This window comes from Callionymus lyra, chromosome 13 (assembly GCF_982586985.1).
Source record: "Callionymus lyra chromosome 13, fCalLyr1.hap1.1, whole genome shotgun sequence".
Classification (NCBI taxonomy): domain Eukaryota; kingdom Metazoa; phylum Chordata; class Actinopteri; order Syngnathiformes; family Callionymidae; genus Callionymus; species Callionymus lyra.
Genome location: NC_141830.1, coordinates 24369617 through 24392023, shown reverse-complemented (window position 1 = coordinate 24392023; position 22407 = coordinate 24369617). Strand labels below are relative to the sequence as shown.

The 22407-nt window shown below is 40.9% G+C and overlaps 1 protein-coding gene and 1 long non-coding RNA gene across 3 annotated transcripts in view; one reads left to right on the top strand and one right to left on the bottom strand.

The window, feature by feature from the left end:
* LOC148067888 (exostosin-1) overlaps positions 1 to 22407 on the bottom strand; it is a 97349-nt gene that overhangs the window by 28761 nt on the left and 46181 nt on the right. The gene's annotated exons all lie outside the window — the stretch shown is intronic.
* LOC148067889 (uncharacterized) lies at positions 10144 to 10924 on the top strand. Its single transcript, XR_015713220.1, has 3 exons — positions 10144 to 10312; positions 10629 to 10653; positions 10720 to 10924. It is a non-coding gene; the product is annotated as an uncharacterized LOC148067889 (long non-coding RNA).

Below are 22407 nucleotides of genomic sequence, written 5' to 3'. Positions count from 1 at the left end.
CCATCAAAAGAGCATCAGTCCCTGCAGTTCTGATCTCACACATGATTTAAGGAAGTCTGCTTCTTCTCACCACCCCTGATGTGTTGTAGTCTGAAGTCACATGGCCTGTCCTGGACCTATAAGAGGTCTTGGGCGATGGTGGTCCAGAAACATCTCTGACAGCTGATCTGACTCAAGGTAAGGAAAGCTTTTCTTTTTCCTCATCAGGTGAACCTCAGGGCTTCATCCTGGGACCCTTGGAAGTCTTGAAGATGAGCACTGGGGTTCATGGTTAATGTTTGTTCTCTTCTTCTTCTCCAGATGAAGTTGACCGCCGTCTTCCTGGTGCTGCTGGTGCTGGTCCTGATGGCCGAGCCCGGAGAATGTTTCTTCCACCTGCTACTCCATGGAGGTAAACTGCTCCACTTTTCAGCAGTAGACCAGAAGTGGAGAGAGTCTTCTTGTTCACTGTCCATTCCAATCTTTCATTGGGGAACAGTATATTTACTTTAAACAAATTTAAATTTTCAATCATGTTCCTAAAAATGACTGTGTCATGTGATCATTGTCTGTGTCACATGAGTTGTGATGTTGTCTTGTAATTGTTACTTTGCCCCATGTATTGTTTTTGGGTAACATGTCTCACTCTCGTCTCTCCTCAGTGGCACACGTGGTCCACCAGTAAGTCTTCCCAGCTCTTCTATCGATCTCATGAACTCTGGGCAGTTTCTTAATGTTGTCTCTGTGCTCCAGTATGTTTGGCAGAGAGGCCGACGACGTGATGGAGCTGGAGAAACGCTCCCTGGACTACCGGCCCGGACACCCTCCTCTGAACTGAGGGAGGAGAGGAGCAGCTTCCCCACAGCTGAACGTGTTCACGGCTGATTCTTTAACCCGAAATAAAATCTGAGCAAGTGAACACATGTCTGGTTGATATCAATAACATCAATGAAATAGTCAAAACATACAACACGTAGGCAGTAACAGGAAATGAAGTCACACAGAATATGCTGTGACTTGAGATTATAATACAATAAAGAGATGACACCAATTTGTATGCATCATCAAAATACTTAGTTAATAAGTATCAGTAGTAGTCATAATAATACAAGTATCAGTAGTAGTTATAATAATACAAGCATCAGTAGTAGCCATAATAATACAAGTATCATTAGTAGTTATAATAATACAAGTATCAGTAGTAGCCATAATAATACAAGTATCAGTAGTAGCCATAATACTACAAGTATCAGTAGTAGCCATAATAATATAAGTATTAGTAGTAGTTATAATAATACAAATATCAGTAGTAGACATAATAACACAAGTATAAGTAGTAATTATAATAATACAAGTATCAGTAGTAGTTATAATAATACAAGCATCAGTAGTAGCCATAATAATACAAGTATCATTAGTAGTTATAATAATACAAGTATCAGTAGTAGCCATAATAATACAAGTATCAGTAGTAGCCATAATAATATAAGTATTAGTAGTAGTTATAATAATACAAATATCAGTAGTAGACATAATAATACAAGTATCTGAGGTAGAGATATTAATACAAGTATCTGAAGTAGTCATAATAATACAAGTATCAACAAGTATTTCAGACGAACTTTATAAATAATAAGTTCAAAACATGGTCATGATGAGGGACTTTCTTTCTGGAGAGGAAGACTTCAACCTTTGAAACATGTGAGTGAGTCAGAAGAGTTTTCACATTAGTTGTCCTTTAATAAATCAATTGAAAAAACAACCAAATCTTGTCAATTATGATTTAATTTTACGTCCTTTCGTTTTCACTCATTGTTGCCATTTCGCCAGTTTTGTTGTTACTTTGGCACAGAAGATATGACGAATGTTGCCAACTCGTGGCCAGAGGTTTAATTGCACCACTCTAATGAATTAACGCCGTTGATTGTAATAAAATACAAAAAAAGGCTGTATTTTATACACACACTGTTGAAATACAAACCATAAATTAACTGTGAATTAAAAAAGTAAAAGGTAAAAAAAAATAATAATAATAATTGTTTCGTTCCTTATATCGATACACTACTATTCAATATTGACACAGTATTGGAAATCAAAATATTATATAGATATTTTCTTCTTCTCAAAGCACTTTGCTAACTTTCCTTCTTCGTCTAGCTTCCTTTTTCATCTCTTTTCCTTCCTACCTTCGACCTGTGAGAGCTGAACCGCTTCATCATGATTATGAAATCAGACATCTGGAGGTGGAGGGCGGTTAAGGTATAAAAGGAACTCCAAGATCTGGGCTCAAGACTTTAAGAGCTGAGGATTCTGGACTTCTTGACCCCGGGAAGAACTAGAGCAAGCGTTGGTCTACAGGATGAGGTTCATCCACGTCTTCCTCGTGCTGTCATTGGTCGTCCTGATGGCCGAGCCTGGAGATGCATTCCTGGGACAAATCTTCAGCGGACTCATGAGACGTACGTGGACATTTTCTTATCCGTCAATGAGTGATATCGAGATCTTTGTCAAACATGTCTTTTTTTTAAACAATTTCCCAACATGACGAGAGAATTCCCACATTTCTTTTTGGGCTGTGAAATGTGAGATAGTTTAAAAAGTAAAAAAAAGCTATTCAGGAGGAAATATAGACTTTTTTGAAAAGTCAAAATTAGATATAAAACGTCAAACCATGCACAGGTGGAAATATGACCTAGTATGAGTTATTTTAGACTGACATCAACAGAACAAATAAACATTTAGTGGAGAAAAGGTGTTGTGTCAAATTCTGATAGACTCTCATGTCATGTCCACAGTGGGAGACTGGATCCACAGGTGAGGACCGACCACACTCTACCACAGGTGGCGCTAAACTGCAGCTAACACTCTTTCTCCTTCAGTAAAATTCGCGAGGGGAAGGTTAAGAACTTCCAGAAGCGCTTCAATGGTCACGTCCCTCCAAACGAAAGTTGAGACCCGTTCACCTCTCCCATGGCGTCTTCGAACAAGTTACAAAAATAAAAGCATAATCAACCTAAAATGTCTTTTCTTTCTTTTTCACAACCACTTCTCCAACAGCCTATTTACACATCGATCTAGGGTTTTGTAACCAGACACATTAGCTAGCTTTTTAATAGTGTTAGTAGTTCAATGGTTCAATAATAATAATTTCAAGAAGAATGATACATTTCACGTACAACCATTAAAACTTTAGATTTACTAGCATTAGTTGATGTAGTTTAGTTAAATAAAAAAAAAAGCCTTTCCCTGGGAAACACACTTTTACAACAGCACAGTTGAAAAAAATAAAGTGCAAGGAAAAAAGAAATAATAGAAGAGATAATACAAAACAAAATAAAAACGATCTTAAAAATATACAAATTATTTACAAAATTAGAAATTTAACACTATTAACAAAATACAATAGAATAAAATAAAATAAAATAAAAATAAAAACAAAAAATAAAATAAAACACACAAGAAGAAAAACACACTACGGATTAGCATCAGGATATTTAAAGTAGAGAGTTAAATATCCTGACACCAGTTGGGATGAAGGACCTTCTATAACGCTCCGTCCTACACTGGGGGTGCCTGAGCCTGCCACTGAAGGAGCTGGCCAGCTCCTCCACGGTCAGGTGCAGTGGGTGGAGAGTGTTGTCCCTGATGGAGGATAGTCTGGAGAGTGTCCTCCTCTCTCCCACCTCCTCCAGCGAGTCCAGCGAGCGGCCCAGGACAGAGCCGGCCCTTGTGACCAGCCTGTTCAGTCTCTTCCTGTCCCGGTCCGTGCTGCCTGCTCCCCAGCAGACCACAGCGTAGTGGATAGCAGAGGCTACCACGGAGTCATAAAAGGTCCTTAAAAGTGGTCTGCACACTCCGAAGGACCTCAGTCTCCCCAGGAGGTGGAGGCGACTTCGGCCCTTCTTATACACGGCGTTGATGTGTGTGGACCAGTTCAGTTTATTGTTCAGGTGAACACCCAGGTATTTGAAGCTGTCCACCAGCTCAATGTCCGAGCCCTGGATGCTCACCGGTTGATGTGGTGGGGACTTTTTCCTGAAGTCAATCACCATCTCCCTTGTCTTACCGGTGTTTAAGCAAAGGTAGTTGCTCTCACACCAGTCAACAAAGTCCTTGATGACTGACCTGTACTCCAGCTCGCCCCCCCCCCAGACACGCAGCCCACAATGGCCGAGTCGTCAGAAAACTTCTGGAGGTGACAGCTGCTGGAGAAATAGGTAAAGTCCGCCGTGTAGAGGGAAAAAAGGAAAGGTGACAGCACTGTCCCTTGAGGCACCCCGGTGCTGCAGATGGTCACCTCAGACCTGCAGTCCTGCAGCCTCACATACTGCGGCCTGTTGGTGAGGTAGTCCATCATCCATGCTGCCAGCTGTGTCCCAACTCCTGCGTCCTCCATCTTCTTCCTTAGCAGCGCCGGCTGGATGGTGTTGAAAGCACTTGAGAAGTCAAAAAACATGACTCTCACAGTGCTACCGGCGGCTTCCAGATGAGTCAGTGCCCGGTGCTGCAGGTAGATGACGGCGTCGTCCACCCCCATCTTTGGCCTGTAGGCGAACTGCAGCGGATCCAACGCAGAGCTCACCGTCGTGCGTAGCTCGCGGAGTATCAGCCTCTCCAAGGTCTTCATCAGATGGGAGGTCAGGGCGACTGGTCTGAAGTGGCTCGGCTCCTTCGCGTGTACCGCCTTGGGAACCGGAACCACACAGGAGGTCTTCCACTGGACCGGGACCTTCTCCAGTTTGAGGCTCAGGTTGAAGATGTGTGTGACCAACTCACCAAGTTGATCAGCACAGTCCCCGAGCAGTCTGGGGCTGAGTCCATCTGGTCCAGCAGCTTTCCTGATCTTCAGTCGCCTTAATTCTCTCCTCACCTGTTCAGATGTAACAGAGAGAGGTGGCTGTGGGGGGTTGGGCAGCTGAGGCAGTAGGGCGTGTTGGGGGGGAGAAAGGTGGCTTGGAGGTGAGAACAGTTGGGGGGAGGGGGCTGAAGCAGGGGAAAAGCAGCTTTGTGAAGAGTGGGGGGCAGAGATGGAGGGGGGAGGGGGGCCCTGATCAAACCGGTTGAAATACTGGTTAAGTTCAGTGGCCCATCTTTGGTCTCCCCCTGCTGTGGCTCTGGCTCCACTCTGGCCATGACCTGAGATGTTCTTCAGGCCTTTCCACACATCCCTTGTGTTGCCCTGCGCCAGTTGCTCCTCCAGTTTCCTCTTGTATTCCTCCTTGGCCATCCTGATCGCCTTCTTGAGCTCTCGCTGGACCTCCTTAAGCTCCTCTCTGCTCCCTGAAGCAAACACCCTCTTCTTCTTGTTCAGCAGAACTTGAAGTTGAGGGGTCACCCATGGCTTGGTGTTGGCAAAGCACCGCACCTTGCGGGTCGGCGTGACGTTGCCCTCGCAGAACTTTATGTAATCCGTGGAATGGTCATTGAAGGTGTCGATGTCATCACCATGAGAGAACACGCTCCAGTCTGTAGACTCAAAGCAGTCTCTCAGCCTCTCCTTGGCTTCATCATTCCACATCTTAACAGTTCTTTTCTGTGCAGGCTGTCTCCTCACCATGGGAGTGTATTCAGGTCGCAGACGTATCAGGAGAGTGAGGCATGGTTAAAATCCCCGTTTATGAGCAGGAGAGAGTTCGGGTGTTTGAGCTGCAGGTCCGACACTGAGGCGCTCAGCCTCTCGCTCGCTGCGGCTGCGGCTGCGTCCGCAGAGGGAGGAATGTAAACAGTGAACACAATCACATGTGAGAACTCCCTCGGGATGTAATATGGGCGGATGCCCACCGCAACAAACTCTATGTCCTTAGTGCACACTTGTTCTTTAATGGAGACATGCGCGGGATCGCTCCATCTCTCATTAATAAACACCGCCACTCCTCCTCCTCTCCTCTTTCCGTCCATGTCCCGGTCCGCACGCACCATCTTGAACCCCTCCAGCGAAACGATGGAGTCCGGGGTCTTCTCCGTCAGCCAGGTCTCCGTGAAACATAGAAGGCTGCTCTCACGGAAATCTCTGATGCCGGGTCAGCGCAGCAAGCTCGTCCGTTTTATTCACGATCGAACGTACATTTCCCATGATGATCGATGGAATAAAGGGACGGAACCTACGTTTTTTCTCTTGTTTCATCCGACCTGCTCTGCATCCGCGTCTTTTCCTCTTAATTTCCACGGGAATCGTCCATTCCGCGCTGAGAGAGAGAGCGGTATTGCTCAACCCCAACAGCTGATCCCTTGTGTAAACAATAGACCCGCTGAGCGTGTCTGCCGACGGAGTTCCCAAAAGTGACGAAAATAGTAGAAAACCGCAGGCAAAAGTTGTAAAAGTGGTCTCGTTTTGTGCACAACGGCAATAAGATCCGACCATTCTAAAGAAAAAATTAAACACTACACCAGAAGTGTTTGCTAGCTTAGTAGCATTTGTTAGCTAGCTTAATAGCATTTGTTAACTAGCTTAGTAGCATTTTTTAGCTAGCTTATTGGCATTTGTTAACTAGCTTAGTAGCATTTGTTAGCTAGCTTGGTAACATCTGATAGCTAGCTTAGTGGCATTTGTTTGCTATTTTTGTAGTATTTGTTAGGTAGCGTAGTAGCATTTGTTAGCTAGCTTATTAGCATCTGTTCGCTGGTTTACAAGCTTTTGTTAGCTAGCATAGTAGCATTTGTTAGCTAGTTTATTGGCATTCCTTAACTAGCTAAGTAGCATTTGTTAGCTAGCTTGGTAACATCTGATAGCTTTGTGGCATTTGTTTGCTAGTTTAGTAGTATTTGTTAGCTAGCTTATTAGCATCTGTTCGCTGGCTTAGAAGCTTTTGTTAGCTAGCTTATTAGCATGTGTTAGCTAGCTTAGTAGAGTTTTCAAAAAGTATTCAAAACTATCTTACGTAGCAAGATTAAAAACTGTTGGCTATAGGTTCATCCACTACCTTCTGCCTTTAGTGAATTTTTAAACTGGATTCGCTTTTAATATTTTGTTAAAGATTCATCTTTTCTTTTTTGAAGTACTTTAAAATGAGTAACAAGTCAATCTTGTAGATGGATCTTAATGTAAACTATTAATGATTTATTTTAAGAATCTTTAAAAAAAATTTAATTCAACAAAATCATATTTAATCACATTAGCTTGTAAGTATTCATGTTCAAAGCATAGCTTGATGATAAAAATTTCAAATGTTACATCCACCCTTTTCCCTTCATGTTCTATTGTAATTATTTTATCATAAAAGGGGTTCTCTACAGCAACTCATCTAAACATCTAACAAATAAACAAATAAATTGTGTTTATGCGTTATTGTGAGTGTGTTAAATATTTTGATTGTGGTCGGCCAAACTGATCTAAAATGAGCTACAGAGAATTGAAGCCCAGTTGTTAGCTTAGCGTTAGCTCACCCTCTCTAGGGCAGTGGCCCCCAACCCCAGATCCAGGAACCGGTACTGGTCCGTGAAACATTTGTTACCGTTTCTGAGTAGTCATTCCATTTAAGTAATGCTTAAACACCTTGATATAACCAGTCCAGAGCTCTTGCTGATTCAGCATTAGGGTGATATGTGTTTTCATGCTCTTAGTACATAATACATTCATACTATTGTATTTTGACTTTTTTATGTCTGAACATCGGTCCATTAATAGAGTCATAACATTAAACCGGTCGGCAGTGCAAGAAAGGTTTGAGGCGCCTCAATGGTCACGTCCCTTTTGAGACCCGTTCATCTCTCCCATGGCGTCTTCGACCAAGTTACCAAAATAAAAGCATGGTCAGCCTGAAATGTCTTTTATTTATTTCCACAACCACTTCTCCAACATCTAACATCTAAAAGTTAGGAGACACACACGTACACGACACCATCGACAGCATACAATCAAATATACATCGATGCAAACACACAAACTTCTTGATAGAAGCAGTCCAGAGCTCTTGCTGATTCAGAGATGTTTTTTTCATGCACTTAGTACATAATACATTCATACTATTGTAATATCTTTTTTTTCTGTCTGAACATTGGTGCATTAATACAGTCCTAACATTTAACCGGTCGGCAGTGCAAGAAAGGTTTGGGGACCCCTGTTCTAGGGAACTCAACCCCTCCACTCTGGCTTGAGAATGACCCCTCGGTCAGTGCTGCAGAAGTCCCGCTGGTCATAGAGAAGCAGTTTTCTGACCGTCATTGTGGTTTGCGTGTCTCAACTTTCCACCTGAAGGTGTCAACGCTTGATAACGATTTCTGCACATTCACAATGAGACTTCCACATGGTTTCACACGAGAAACTTCTGCAAAAGTTAGAACATGAATTCACACACTAGCCTTAACCGTGTGTGTGATGTGTTGTACTTTACATAAAAATGTTCATTATTAAAACTCATATACCCATTACTTTATTCCTGGAATACTTTTTACTATAGTATTTACATGTATTTGTGATGGGAAAATTCTGAATAAGTTTGTTGAGTGTTATCAAATTTGTTCAACCACAGGAAACTAAATGCTAAGACCATAGTGACGGAAATCCGACAAACCAACAAGACATTGGATTTGGAGAGACGAGCACACGAAGTGAAAGGTCAGGGAAGATAGGCCTTAAAAATATTCTTAGTTTGATTTATTCTTATTAGAAATACCAAACAGTGTGTGTATGTGCATCGTCGTCTGTTAGATCTATGTTCACTCGAATTCCTTTGACGAGATCTAGTGATCATTGTTGAGAATAACTTGTTTGGATTTTTGATTTGAGATGCTTTAAATGTAATCCAAAACCTACTTTCATACGTCAATTAGAAGTAGTTCTAAATTAAGGAAAAATATTTGAAAGAAACAACCTCTTCATATTTGAATACTCCTCATCTGTAATGTCGTTGCTACAGAAAAATAGTTTGACTCTCCCAATTAGAACACAAAACACACTGATCTGATGCACACAGTAGGATCTAGTCGTAGAGTCATATACGTTGAATTCAAATATATTTAAACCTGCAGTACTGTATGCAACAAACAAAAAAATCAGCCACGAAGGTGAACTGCAACGGAACAATGTAATACAAAATTGTAACTCATGGTTTATGGTGATTGATTTGTCGGATGTTTTAATTTGATGTTTTGTGTATTGATTGTTGCTCATGCTATAGCTTCCATTATCCTGGAGCAGAAAACATCTCAAATACACCACAATCTTATTGTGTGTTGATCATGTTACGATGGCAACCTGTAACATTTGTTGATCCAATCTGTTGTCCGACGTTCCTTTTGACAATCCTGATTTAGCTCTTGCTTACTCAGATCTTTCTTTTTCCTTCATCTGTTGTTCTTTCCTAAGACCCAATCGGCATCCAAAGGTAACTATGGAACCGAAGGGACCTCGCAGCGAAACCATCCTCTAGGAAAATGACAAGAACCTTTGAAGGAAGTCCAGATGTCATCATCACTGGAGACTTTCCAAGTCCTTCTCTCAACAGAGAGACACATCTCTTCAACATTGACAATCAACTAGGGGTTCTCCTGGGGAATCAGAGCTACAACATCAGAAACATCAGAAGTTAAGATGTTGATAACTTCTGAACCAAGGTCATTAAAAATTGCAATTAATCACCATAAGAAGCTGGGACCCATGTAGAATTAGAATTTTAAATGAATGGTTCATGACAAGCCTTGGAAAGACAAACTCAAATGAAAGACAAGAATTGAATATGTTTTTCTCTTGACAGTAAATGGTGTAGTAAAGGATTTTTTTTTTTTAATCCCAAATCAGTCGGAAAGATCTGAACTGCAGAGGAGAAAGTCCAAAATAATGTAGAATAAAACATTTCTGAGGTTTTCTCGGCTTTTAAAGTCGGATTTGTCTTCTATATTGCAACTTTAGATGTAACAGAAGTAACGGTGACAAGCATCAAGTCTAAACTTCTTCTCGCGCTGTGAGAAGTTTAGAAGACGATGACACAAAAACACAGTTGAAACATGCACTCAATAAAATACCGACAAACTAGTGGTTAATTTGTGTTTAACCGGTTTCAAACACACTCATAAAACTAAAGACCTTCATGGACGTCTCAACGATCAAGACCTGCTTATCTCTTTCATCTTAAGCAGTTCTGGGCAGGATTCAAATGAGGGTATTTGTGTTTCAACTTCCTCCTTTGTAGACAATAAATAGATATGATTTGTCAGAGATTCAGAGTCTTCTCTGGTCGTCCTTGAGTCGGCCATCTTTGTTTCAACATGAGGTTGGCTCTGCTCTTCCTGGTGATGTCGCTAGTCGTCCTGATGGCAGAACCCGGCGACTGCATCTTCAGGCACCTGTGGCACGGAGCCAAAGCCATATTCAAGGGGGCCCGGGCCGGATGGAGAGGTGGGTCACTCCCAGTTCGTTTTAAAAGTTCTATCACTGCAGGACAGCATTTATTTTTTAAATTGAGTAACTTTATTGGAATTATTATTTAATAAAAGATACGATTTAATCAAATAATATTAAATCTACATTTTAATAGATGTAATTTGCAACAGAAGAATAATTTATATTTATTTATTTGTATTGAAATAATTAATAAGTAATTGATGGAGACTTTTGCTGAATAGTCATTCAATTTTAGTACAGAATTGTCAAATTAAATGTCAAATTGACTTTGTTGAGCAACAAACTCCCTGACATGCATGTGTGTGTCCAGGTTACAGAGACAGCAGGAGACAAAGGTAACAACTCATCGCCACAGTTGAATTGAAAATGTCATCATTCACACTTTTATTTTTTCTTCTCAGTCAGGACAACCAGGGATACCAGGGATACCAGCGAGACCAGCGAGACCAGGGATACCAGCGAGACCAGCGAGACCAGCAAGACCCAGAAGTGGTGGAGTTTCTGGAGAGATAATCTTCTCTTTTCGTCCACGCTGTCACAAAAACCTCTGATGTTGTGTGTTTTCGCAGCACAAACTCTTTCAAATAAAGAAGCAAAAAAATTTGATTTATTTAAGGGATTTTCTGCTCCTAGGCAGAACAGGGCTTAGAAGTGAAGCCATCGAATGAACACACAAACAAACTTTAAGCTCAACAACATTTAACTACAGCAACAAAAACATATCGTCACTAAAGTTCCAAACACTGGTTCTCAATGGACTCATAGCAGTCTTATAAGGGGAACTGGCCTGTGGATTCCTGACTCACACATTTCCAGCTAGAACCTCAGTGACTATGTTAGCTTGCACTGAACACACAGGCTAAGCCAAGGGTCGGCCCCCTGTACCACTCTGAGAGCCAAATGGACCCTTTTTCCACAGTAAAGAAAAGACTTGGAGCCGCAAAATCTATTTGACCTTTAAAATGAAATATCATTCCATTACTTTGTTAAGGTGTTGTTTGACTTTCTGCTTCATATTAACAAACTATAAATTAAATATTTACAAGTCTATATTTTATCAATAGAAAAACTTTTTTTTTTTCATGGGCAGGTCTTCTTGCAAATTTTCTAATGTAGATATTTCAATGAACAGAGAGTTTTGTAAGAAACAGACACGTACTGATGAGTGCAATAGAGTTCAACATCACTTTAACAAACACACACATCCACACTTAACTTTAATGCAGTGCTACAGAACCTTGAACTGATTTGTTTCTGGCTCCCTCTTCTGTTAGAACAAATGTCTGCAGGATCATTTAACCTTGAAACATGTTTATGATCAAACAGACAAAACACAATTAAGAAGGTTGTTAAAGATGTTAAATCATTACCTACAACAGGTACTTCTTGTTGAGAGAGCGACTTGGAAAAAAAAGAATAAATTAAGTACGATATGAAAACAACTCAAACAGACAATGACACTGGATCAAAGTGAAGGTTCTCATCCACAGACAAAGATAAACAGTCATAAGAAAGACCAGGATTAAACAGTCAGAAGGTTAAATATTAGGATCAAGTCATCTGTTTAAAAAGATGATTCTAGACAACAAGACATCACAGCACAGGAGGAGAAGTTGAGCACGGAAAAGAACGTCTTCAGTCATGAACTCGTGAACTCTACCTGGAGAACATGTCAGCTGCTCAGGTCATCACCTGAAACTTCTCCTTCGGTTTTGCAGAAGTTTCACAATTGATACTTATCACTGTTACTTCATCCAAAGTTGCAAAAATGAGAAGAAAAATCTGCCTTTAAATAGAACCGACAACAGGATTCCACACTCCACCAGAGGGTAAAACCTGCACTGAGGTGAGACACACTTTATTTTTCTATGACTGACACCTGTGGGATCATGACTGAGTCCGAGTGACTGTTGCGAGGGTGAAGAAGATTCAGAGAAGCTCTTTGAACAGAGAAAACTGAGTCAGGGCAACTATTGCTAAAGTAAAGACGGAGTCGAGCGACTGTTGCAACAGTCACAACCTAGTCAGAGCGACTGTTGCCATAGTGAAAACTGAGTCAGAACGCCTGTTGTCTCCTTTACAGGATGAAGTGTGTTTTCGTGTTCCTTGCACTGGCGCTGGTCGTCCTGATGGCTCAGCCCGGTGAATCTAAAAAATCAAAATCTGAAGTGAAGATGAAATTTCTTATCAAAGGTGAGAAAATCAAACTTTAGATTTCTAACGCTCTTGTTTTCTTTCTCTGTGTGCTTACATTCTTATCATACATTTGTTTTGTGTCTGTTTTTGTTCTCCATGTCTTGTGCCACTCTTCAAATTATTTTTCTTTCTTCCGCCAGATTCTCTACTTCTTGTTTTTCTTATTGCTGCTCTAGTTGTGTGCATTTTTGTAACAATTATTTTTTCTTCTTCAAGTATCCAACAAGGGGAACCATAAGATGTGAGTGATCAAACAAATATCGTCTCTTGTTTTCCTTTTTTCTTTGATGTCACGTCTTTCATTTACCTTCACGATGTTACTTTTTGTATATTTTGTTTTTATTCAAATTTGGAATTACATTAATCTGACAGACCGCCATCATTTTAATAGATATGAAGCAAAAATTGAATCGGTTCAGCTGATATTAGGACCAGATAAAATTGTCTCAACATTTTTCAGTCCATGCTGTCTGGATCCTGCACTTGAAATCAGTACTTGATTCTTGATGTTTGAATTTTCCTGATCTGAAATTGAGACTTGAAATGACTTGAAATGTCATCACGGTGTTCCTGACATTTTGGTTCTGACTCCTTCAGGGACATGATGAAACATTTGGCTCAAGCTATAGGAGGAGCCTCAGCTGGACACCAACCCGCTGAGCCCGAGGGGGCTGGAGCCGCGGAACCTCCTCCTGAATCTGAAGTTTAGGCAGACGGTGGCAGAAATGCAAATAAAAACTTGCATCTGACTCACTCTCTGTATTTGCACCTGTGTCGAGTAAATAATGTCACATTGTGACACAATAACTTGTGTTCTGCCGTTGTGTTGTGCTTGAAGGAGTTCATTGAACCATAGTTTATGAACTAGCACATATTCTAGATGTATGGAACTGAACGTATTGTCAGGAAAGTTCCTACGTCATTTGATATGGTACCGTTCAAACATACAACTTTATTGAAAAAATACAGAATTAAAGTAAACATTGTCTTATAGAAATAAGCAACGGCCGTTTTGGTGCAAGTTTATTCATTTACAAAACAACTTTTGATTTTTCGATTGGAAGATATGACAAACTATTTTCTGAACCAGTAGCTTTATATGACATTTTAAGTACTTCATGACGTGCAGTGAGGTTGATGAATGTTAAATGAATGAAGTTAAATATAAGAAGGAAAATAGAATACTATTTAATTGTTCATACAACAACATGCAGCTTGTGATGCTTTATATCAAATCCTTATAATTCCTCTTATAATGACACTTAAACAAACACTCACAGGAACACATTTTTTCACCAAACAACTTTTCATATTTCATATGAATGAATAGATCTTCTTCTTGTATCTTATTCATATTTACTGTAAATTAAATTATAAAGATGTGCTCACGTTTATTTAAACATTCACTAAAACGTTTGTTTTTTTTTTACTTAAAATTTCTGGTAATTTAAATAACTTAAATTGAGGTTTATATGAAAAGTATAAGACACATTATTGTTGATCTAACACACACACATGGACCAACAACAACACTGACACACAGTGGAAACAAAACGTCACTCATTGTCACAATAACGTCTGAAGAAATTGTTTCTTGTATCTTCAAATTGCTTATAAAAATGTGTTTTGTAATAATTAGGTTTGTGAAACACTGTAAAACAAGGTTTCGCTTTAATTTAAAACATAGCCAGTTTGTGAATACTGGGATGCGATCTGAACTGTGATGCTGACGAAGTCAGAGAGACCAGTGTGCATGCTCGTGTGAATACTGCAATTGTGCTAATCCTTCACTCGACACGGTATCAAGGCTTATTTCTATAATCATTTAAACAAGTTCGAAGATTATGTAGAAAACGTACATTTAATTAAAAAACATAAAACCTGGTTCTTAAGGGTTCAAGATGAGATATCTGGACTTAGTTATTTAATTATTGTATGCCCAATTTAATGTAAGAGTAATATATTTTATTGAATTTTATTGATTTATTTAGTTTATATATAGTTTTGACAAAACTGACAACAAATGTAAAATAGTTTCTGATATCAATGAGATCTGATGAATATTTGTAATTATAAAACAGATATAATACAGTAGTTGCTGACTTTGGTCACGTATGGCTTCGGCAATAGTTTTTAAAAAGAAGAGCTTTTAGCAACATAAAGAATAACTATGACGTAGTTCATTCTTGGAGCCACCAACTTTTGACAATCTTTAATTATGAACTATGAGATTTAACACTGGTGAACTGAACTATGAACTAGTTCACATACACTGGTTGTGAGTATCATTTCGGTCCGCCCAACTACTTCCTATGCGATGATGTCACAAGTTTGAAACTACTTTTTAAGAGTTTTTTCATCAACTCTTCTGAACGACCGGAGGACATTGCGTTCCGAATTCACATGAAACAAAAAACAATCTTTGTTAATCAGATCATTTTGGCCATTTTCTGGTCTGTCAACGCAAGTCACTTTAACGCCAACGGAATGTGTCCGTACTAAATGAGGCGACGCCTCTGATTTGCAGAAATGTGTAATGCAATACACACCTTCAAGGGACTAATGGGAACAACCAAACAAATATCAGTTAATAATTTGAAAGGAAAAAAACAATTAAAAAAAAAAAAGCTTTTAAAAAGTTGTTCAAGTTTGCCCTGTGTTACGTCATCACTTAGGAAAGTGCCTGAACCAAAACTTCTGCAATTCAATTGTCGCTCACAGTGCCATCTGCTGTCCTGGAGGTGTAACCACACAAGGAGTCGGTGGTCAAGGTCTCTTGTTGGAGTGTGAAACTCAAATTCAGCCCCACACACGACCCTGTTGGTCCTCCTTACAGTCTTACAGTGGTCTGGGGCCTCCGTCCACAGGGACCATCTCGCCCTGCAGCAACCGACACCTCCATTAAAGTGAGCAGCGCTGAAGTTTGTTTGGGCTGAACCGGGCTTCGCTTTAAACACATCGATCAGAAATGAGCTGCGGGAGTTGTGCTGGTGTATATGGAGGGGGGGAAAGGGGGTCGCTTGTTTACTGGGCTTTGCTTGTTGCCGGCGTTAAATAATAGAGGAGTGTGGACAGGTCAGTGTGAAGGTCGTCCGACAGTAAGAGGATCTCGCCACAAGCGTGCGGTCAGAGCAGACTCACGTGGACGCCACAGTCGATTGGGCTGTGGTTGGCATTAGAGTCCGGAGACCCCGGTCCACACTTCCTCAGCTTACCACCTCTCACTCCTCATCAGCGGGGAGTGAAATTTCAGACCAGCGAAAGACGCGCCATAGTTGTGTTCATATGTGAGAATCTCCTTTCTTTATTTCCCACAGTTTATTTTGAAAAAAGAGGTGATTTCTTATTTGAGCCTGCGACATGTCAAGATACTTTGTTTCGGACGAATCAGTCAAAGAATAGATCGTAAACTAACTAAAATTTAAACACAAGCTCCATCTTGTTGCGGAGAAATTGCTGAATCAGCGTTATGTGGAGATTTATTTGTCATGATCTTCTGCCATATATATTGTTTTTAATTTCATTTTTGTCTTAAAGTAAACGCCAACATTAAACTCATCCTGCTGCTGTAGTTGAACGGAAGTCATAGTTCAGCCAACAAAATTCAGATTTCAAACCTCATGTCGACTAAGGGTTGTGATTGTTTTCAGAATAAGCCAGAGTTATTTAGTCCAAAAAGACATCCAAATACCTCCATACTGCTCGTCTGTAACGTCCCTCTTGTATTGAAGCCTCGACATGAAGAATTGTTCAGAAAAAAGATATAACAAGTCTGTTTATTTAAAGATTGTTTTCAGCCATCAGTCTAAATCACACTTTCAATGTTTTTGAACGAAGATAATCTTGTAGCTGGAGCTGAGAGACTGATCACTTAAGGTACAAACAAACTTAAAATATAGATGTATTTAGGGTTTTTTCTGAACAATTCCTCATGTAAGATTTTTGGGGAACTATGACTTCAAGATCTGATTGAGTGTTTTACTTCAGACAGACGTTTTGGTCGGGAACACATGAACTCATCAGGGTTGGCGGTCTCGTTCAAGGTCACGGTGTGCCCGGGGGGTTCAGGTTTGTCTCGGCAACTTGACGCTCGTCCGTGAAAAGTCCTCGGAAGTGATGGAAAGGCTCCGGTTGTTGTTTGTGGGTTAAATGCTTCGATCGATACGGTAGATGTCGCACAATCCCAGAGGTGATCAGACCAGGCTGCCATCTCCTGGAGCAATTACCCCCCCACCCCCTAAACCCCTGTATCCTGTTACTCAAATGTACCTCCCACCACAAGACCAGAAACAACTTCACATTTGAACTAATTTCCTAAAAACTCTACGTCAGCACTTCAGTCTCGATCCATTATGGATGAAACAAAACCTCGTAGAAACTTGAATAAATTGTTCTCTCTGAACAATCCTTAACTCGGCTTGACCTCTGACCTTGTACTCATGTTTCTCGTATCTTCCCTCCTATCGTCACCTGGTCAGGTGCGGCAGGAAATCAGAGTTCTGTCATGACACCATGTAACAACAGGAACATGGGCGCAGGCGGGTCTCAGCGGACAAGGTTTCACTCCCATCAGCAGATCCAGAGCCGATCGCCTTACATAGGACTGCAGTGTAAATACAGCATCACACACACGCATGCACACACACAATCACAGACATCGATTTCCCCTCAGCAGCGTCAGGTCTCCTTGTCAACAGACTCCTCCAGCACGCAGGATGAATTATTCACGGACGGTTCGGTAAATAATACCGGGCTAATATCGGGCCGCACAAACCGCGGCGATCGTGATCCGGACGAGGAAAAGTATGCAACTTCTCCTGGTCGGTCCGAGATGTTCCGGTTCTACAGTTCTCTCGTGTGCCAGTTTCTGACCTCAGAACCTGCAGCTGAGCCAGTGTGACCCGGGTATGTGGAGCAGCATCAGAGGGATTCACGGTCCACGAGTGACAACCGGTCGACACGACACTCCGGGACAGTCAATCTGCCAAACGCTCGTCTGTTTGATCGATGAAGAAAAAGTGTTTTGGTGTCTGCTGCATAACCGTAATGTCCCCGGGTGATGCACAGACACATGGGGCTTATCTGTCCGGGCCAGTGGTGCATGCTCGGGGGGACGCCGGTGTCAATCAGCCTCTAATCTGAGGAGACACTCCGACACCACACAAACAAGAGGACAGTAAATATGATTCATTAACGGGAACAACAGACGCGGCGTCGCATCCTCTCAGCTGATCCGCTGCCTCCGCTTGACTAAACGACACATTAGCAGACGACGTCTCACCTGGTGACCGTTTGATTGTGACCCTTGACGGACAGGTGTCGGGGGCCGGGAAATAGACGTGATGAACACTAACACACGGATTGATTTGCAACGTCTTGTTGTATTATGAATGATAAATTCTCTACGTGACGGACGCTTGAACTCTTAACTCCACAACTGCAACATTGACTGCTTTTGTGCCACTTAACAACTACTTGACCCGGAAGCCTGAAAACAAATTTGTTTGTGTTAACCCTTGTGGTGTCTCTGGGTCAGGGTGAATGACCTCAACACTGCTGAATATATATTTTTGGAAGCCAGGGAGGTCCTTACAAGGGTCCAATACAAGGGTTAAAACATTATTTAGTGATATTTTCTTGCCATAGTTTGTTGCTAGTATGATGGTCCACAACTCCCCATGTTTTCCTAAATACACACATAAATAAATGTGTGTTTGTATACAAACTGCTCTGAATTGCAACAAACCAAAACATTTTATTGCAGATAAAAAAAATATTGATTATTTTTCACGAAGGTTCAGGAAATTTATATTTTCTCGTTTGGATATTTCCCGATGTTTTTTTGTTTTTAACTTCAGGGCCACTGTACTATTTACACTTCACACAAAACCATGCGTGATTACAGTGAATTTTGGTGCCTTTTAAATAAGTAATTTTTATATAAACTTGGTCTTTGGTCTCGAGAAAACACTACAAAACAACAACAACAACAACAATATAAAAACACAATAAAACGCAACTTAATAACTTGTTTCAATTTGCGAAAAGTGCTGTCAAGTGTCTGCAATAGTGTTCCAACGGTTGCAATCAGTGTTAAAAAGTAGTAGAAGAAGAAGCTGTCGAGTCATTTCCAGTGTGTAGCGACAGTGTTTGATTTGAAACTATACTACCCTGTCGAAATGTGCGCACTTATTATCCAAGAAGTGCACTTAGAGAAGTGTGCAAATTGAGACACGCATAAAAGTTGACCCTCTGGGCGTGAAGGTGTGTCAACATCATCTGTTGTTGGACGGTTAGTGAATCAGCATCACTGTCCTTCCCTGAAGTATCCACGAGATGAACGAGACATTCCCAGGCCAGAGTCCATGTGTCGTCTTCTTGTTCAAGCATTAACAAAACCCTATTGTATTTGTCAGATTTTAACTAAGTCTGCACCTACATGGCAACATCCTGCGAGGTCATTGAGTCGTTCCTTAGCCCCATCCATTAGGGGCTGTTATTGCAGTGGCCCCTGAGTGCCGAGCACAAATCTGAATGACATTAGAGCGTTTTATCCATCTGGGAAGAAGAGGCGTTAACCTTAAACTGATATTTAAATGTCAAGAGTGTGTGTGTGTGTGTGTGTGTACGAGAGCGTGGAAAGAATGTAATTAAATGGCGAGCGAGTTTTTCCTTCTGATCCGAGATCAGATTATTCCGTCAGAGTTGACGGAACGCAGAGGTTTATGTTTTCATCAATTAGGTCCAATTACCGAGCGAGACAGCAAATTATTCAATTATTCAGCGACGGCTAGAAGATGCTGCGGAGCATCTCAAGGGTGGATTCTTGCGTCTGGGACGATCAGCCCTGACGACGACTGACTGAGACACACTGAGGAGCTCAGGTACGAGGCTGTCTTTCATGGGGAAAAACGGAAGTACAAAGAGTTTTCTTTTTCACCTTTGGAAGAGACTCCTCTTTTCGTCTTGTTTCATCCTTCAGTTTGTCAATCCATCATTCCTCTATACTACATCCCTCCTTTATTCTATCTCTGCGGCTCATGTCAATAATAATCTAAATCAAACCTTAGATTTTGAATAAGAGATTGACTTTTTTTTTGACGACAGGAAATCATTGAATGCCGTGAATCAGAGGTGTCACATTCAAATAACATAAGGGCACAAAATCTTTTTAGCAGTCCAAGTCGGGGGCCAAAAAAAATGTACATTCACCAAACAGGAAGTAGGGCTCTGATTTAGATTTTGTTTCTCAATGATCTCTGTGTTTGTACTCCTTTTCCAAACAAATTATTCATCCTCACTTTCACTCTGACATCCATAGTCTCTGTTCCTTATCTTATCTTAAACACTGATCTTCATAGGTCAACATTCTAACAGGAACATTAATCTACTGTGATTTTAGAAGACCACAATATTTAGATCATCTTGTCTGTTTCTTGGTGATTTATTCATCATCTCCGTGACCAGTGACCGGCTCACAATAAAAAGGTAATATAAATTGAACTGAGAAGCAGTGAGCAGAGAAGCAGAATGAGTGCGCGAATGCTCCTACCCAGGTGCAAAACAAATAGACTCAGGGACTCATTCATCCCTCGGGCTATTAAATTGTACAATTCTGAGTTCGGGGGCAGGAGTGGAGTGAAAGTATCTGGATGTTCTGTTCCATGTTAGTCTTTGTATCTTTGTCTTTGTTGTTTTTCTTTCCTTGACCTATGTTCTTTGTCTTTGTCTTTAGACTTAGATTGTGTCATCTTGTTCTTCCTCTTTATGTTCTTCTTATTTTATTTTTTATGTATTATTTTTTATTGTTTATGAAAAATTGCTGGCTATTGTAAAAAAACAATTTCCCAAAGGAGACCTCCTGAGGGATCAATAAAGTTTTACCTTACCTTACCTTAAATAGAGATGCCTGAGGTGGGAACGGATCCGTCTGTAGCTTTATCGCTTGGTTTTCAAAATAAAAGATTTGAGCAACACATGGTGGTGTCTTGGTTCGATCATCTGCTATTTTAATTTAGATTTTTGAGCGACATGACTCGCCAGAAAACGTGTTGAGACGTGGGTCCCTGTCGTGTCAATCAACTCCTTCATGGGCAACGGTCACAAAAATACATGTCACACCAACACGAGTCGACGGTGACACCTGACACACAGGGCGGGAAACGAGTGGTCTGGATGTCTCTGCCGTTGCGTTTCATCCTAAATTTACATACCAAAGTGTTCCCGGGTCCATTTCCATAATTGGATAAAAGCACTCTCAGGTGCGAGACTCCCGAGATCACGCTGGTTCCCGTGCGCTGGAGAGAGTCATGTTTGTTTGGGAGAGTGGAAATGTTCCAGTGAGTTCGGAGGTGCCACTGATGGAGAAGAAAACTTGATGAAGCCCAATTTATAGATGCCAGACTTTCTTAGATCCATGTGTTGCACTGTTTTTACACAACTTGGAACCTGTCAGTACATGATCCGGGAGATCTGAAGGCATCCGGAGTAACCCTCGACACCCTCTGCATGACAGTATGGCAGCTCAGAAGAAGTAACCGCTGCAACAAGCTCCTCTCCACGCACTGCAGAATGGAACGTTTGAAGACATCCTTACACCATACACCAGATCTCTCCCTCATTTTTACTTTTTGTTGGAAACTTTTGAATTGATTTACTTATGTATTTTCTTTTGTTTTGTATGTATTTGTTGTATTTATGTATTCATATTATGTGTTTATTGTATGCTTTTTTGTATGTATTTATTGTGTCCATCCAACCATCCATCTACGATCTGTATCGACGTACTGTAAATGTATTATATAACCGTGTCAATGCGTGATCTGGGAAATCATGAGAGATCTATTTGTAAACAGGCGTGTTGCCTTCGAAAACATATTTTAAATGTATAAAGCCGAGAATGTATTGTGTCTTCGTGAATTTAAACATCGATTTTATGAAAGATAGAGAGGAAACCAAATAGTGTAGTCTGTGCACATTTAGTCTAAACATGTTTTGTCTTCTACGATGAAGAATTAGTTACATGACACAATTATTACGTTACGACACAACAAACACTTTATTGATCTTGTCTTTTGCCTGACTTTGATCTAAACTTAAACGGGCCCGAAACCTTCCTTTATTTTACAAAAATTCACTTTCCCTAGTTACTAATCATTTGTCCAAAGAAGTAACCAGTAATGTAACTAAGTTAATATATTTAAGTGACCATCACTGATCATTTAGTAACTGAAAAACTTACAATAATTGTTTCATGTTTTGACTAATTGTCTTAGTAGAAGATCCTTTGTCTCCTTCACCTGGCTTCATCATCATCATCATCACCAACTGGATTGTCCAGCAAGACTCTGACCAGATCCTCCTGAACCAAAACACTATAAACGAGGCGACACACCATGTGCAGACAAAAACTAGCGACCACGCTTGAGTTCTGTTCTGACATGAAGCTCATGAGTACCTCAATACTGGTCCAGAAGATGAAGCTGCTGCGGCACAGATCTTTCAGCAGACGCCCCCCCGCGGGGGCCCCGACTCCCTGTGAAATATCTCGACAGCTGGACTCATCTGGCAACCTTTCCTGAGGATCCACGAGGACTCGCGGTGGGGAAGAGAGTCCCCGTGCTCGTGCAGCTGCAGCCGACGGTAACAACTTCCACAAAAAAAAACGCACAACTGTTCATCTTCACTCTTCCTGCCAACAGCTGCATTGATGTTCCACCAACATCGCTGCACAGAAGCAAGCGTTGCATGATCCAGTCAGAAGATAAAAAAAAACCCTTTAATTTTAATTCTTGTGTCTTACAAGTCTTCAACAAAATTCTTGTTTTTCCTTCTGCTCTGCGGCCTCTGCTTTCACGATATCACCTTTAAATAAATGTAAATGCATGTGCGCG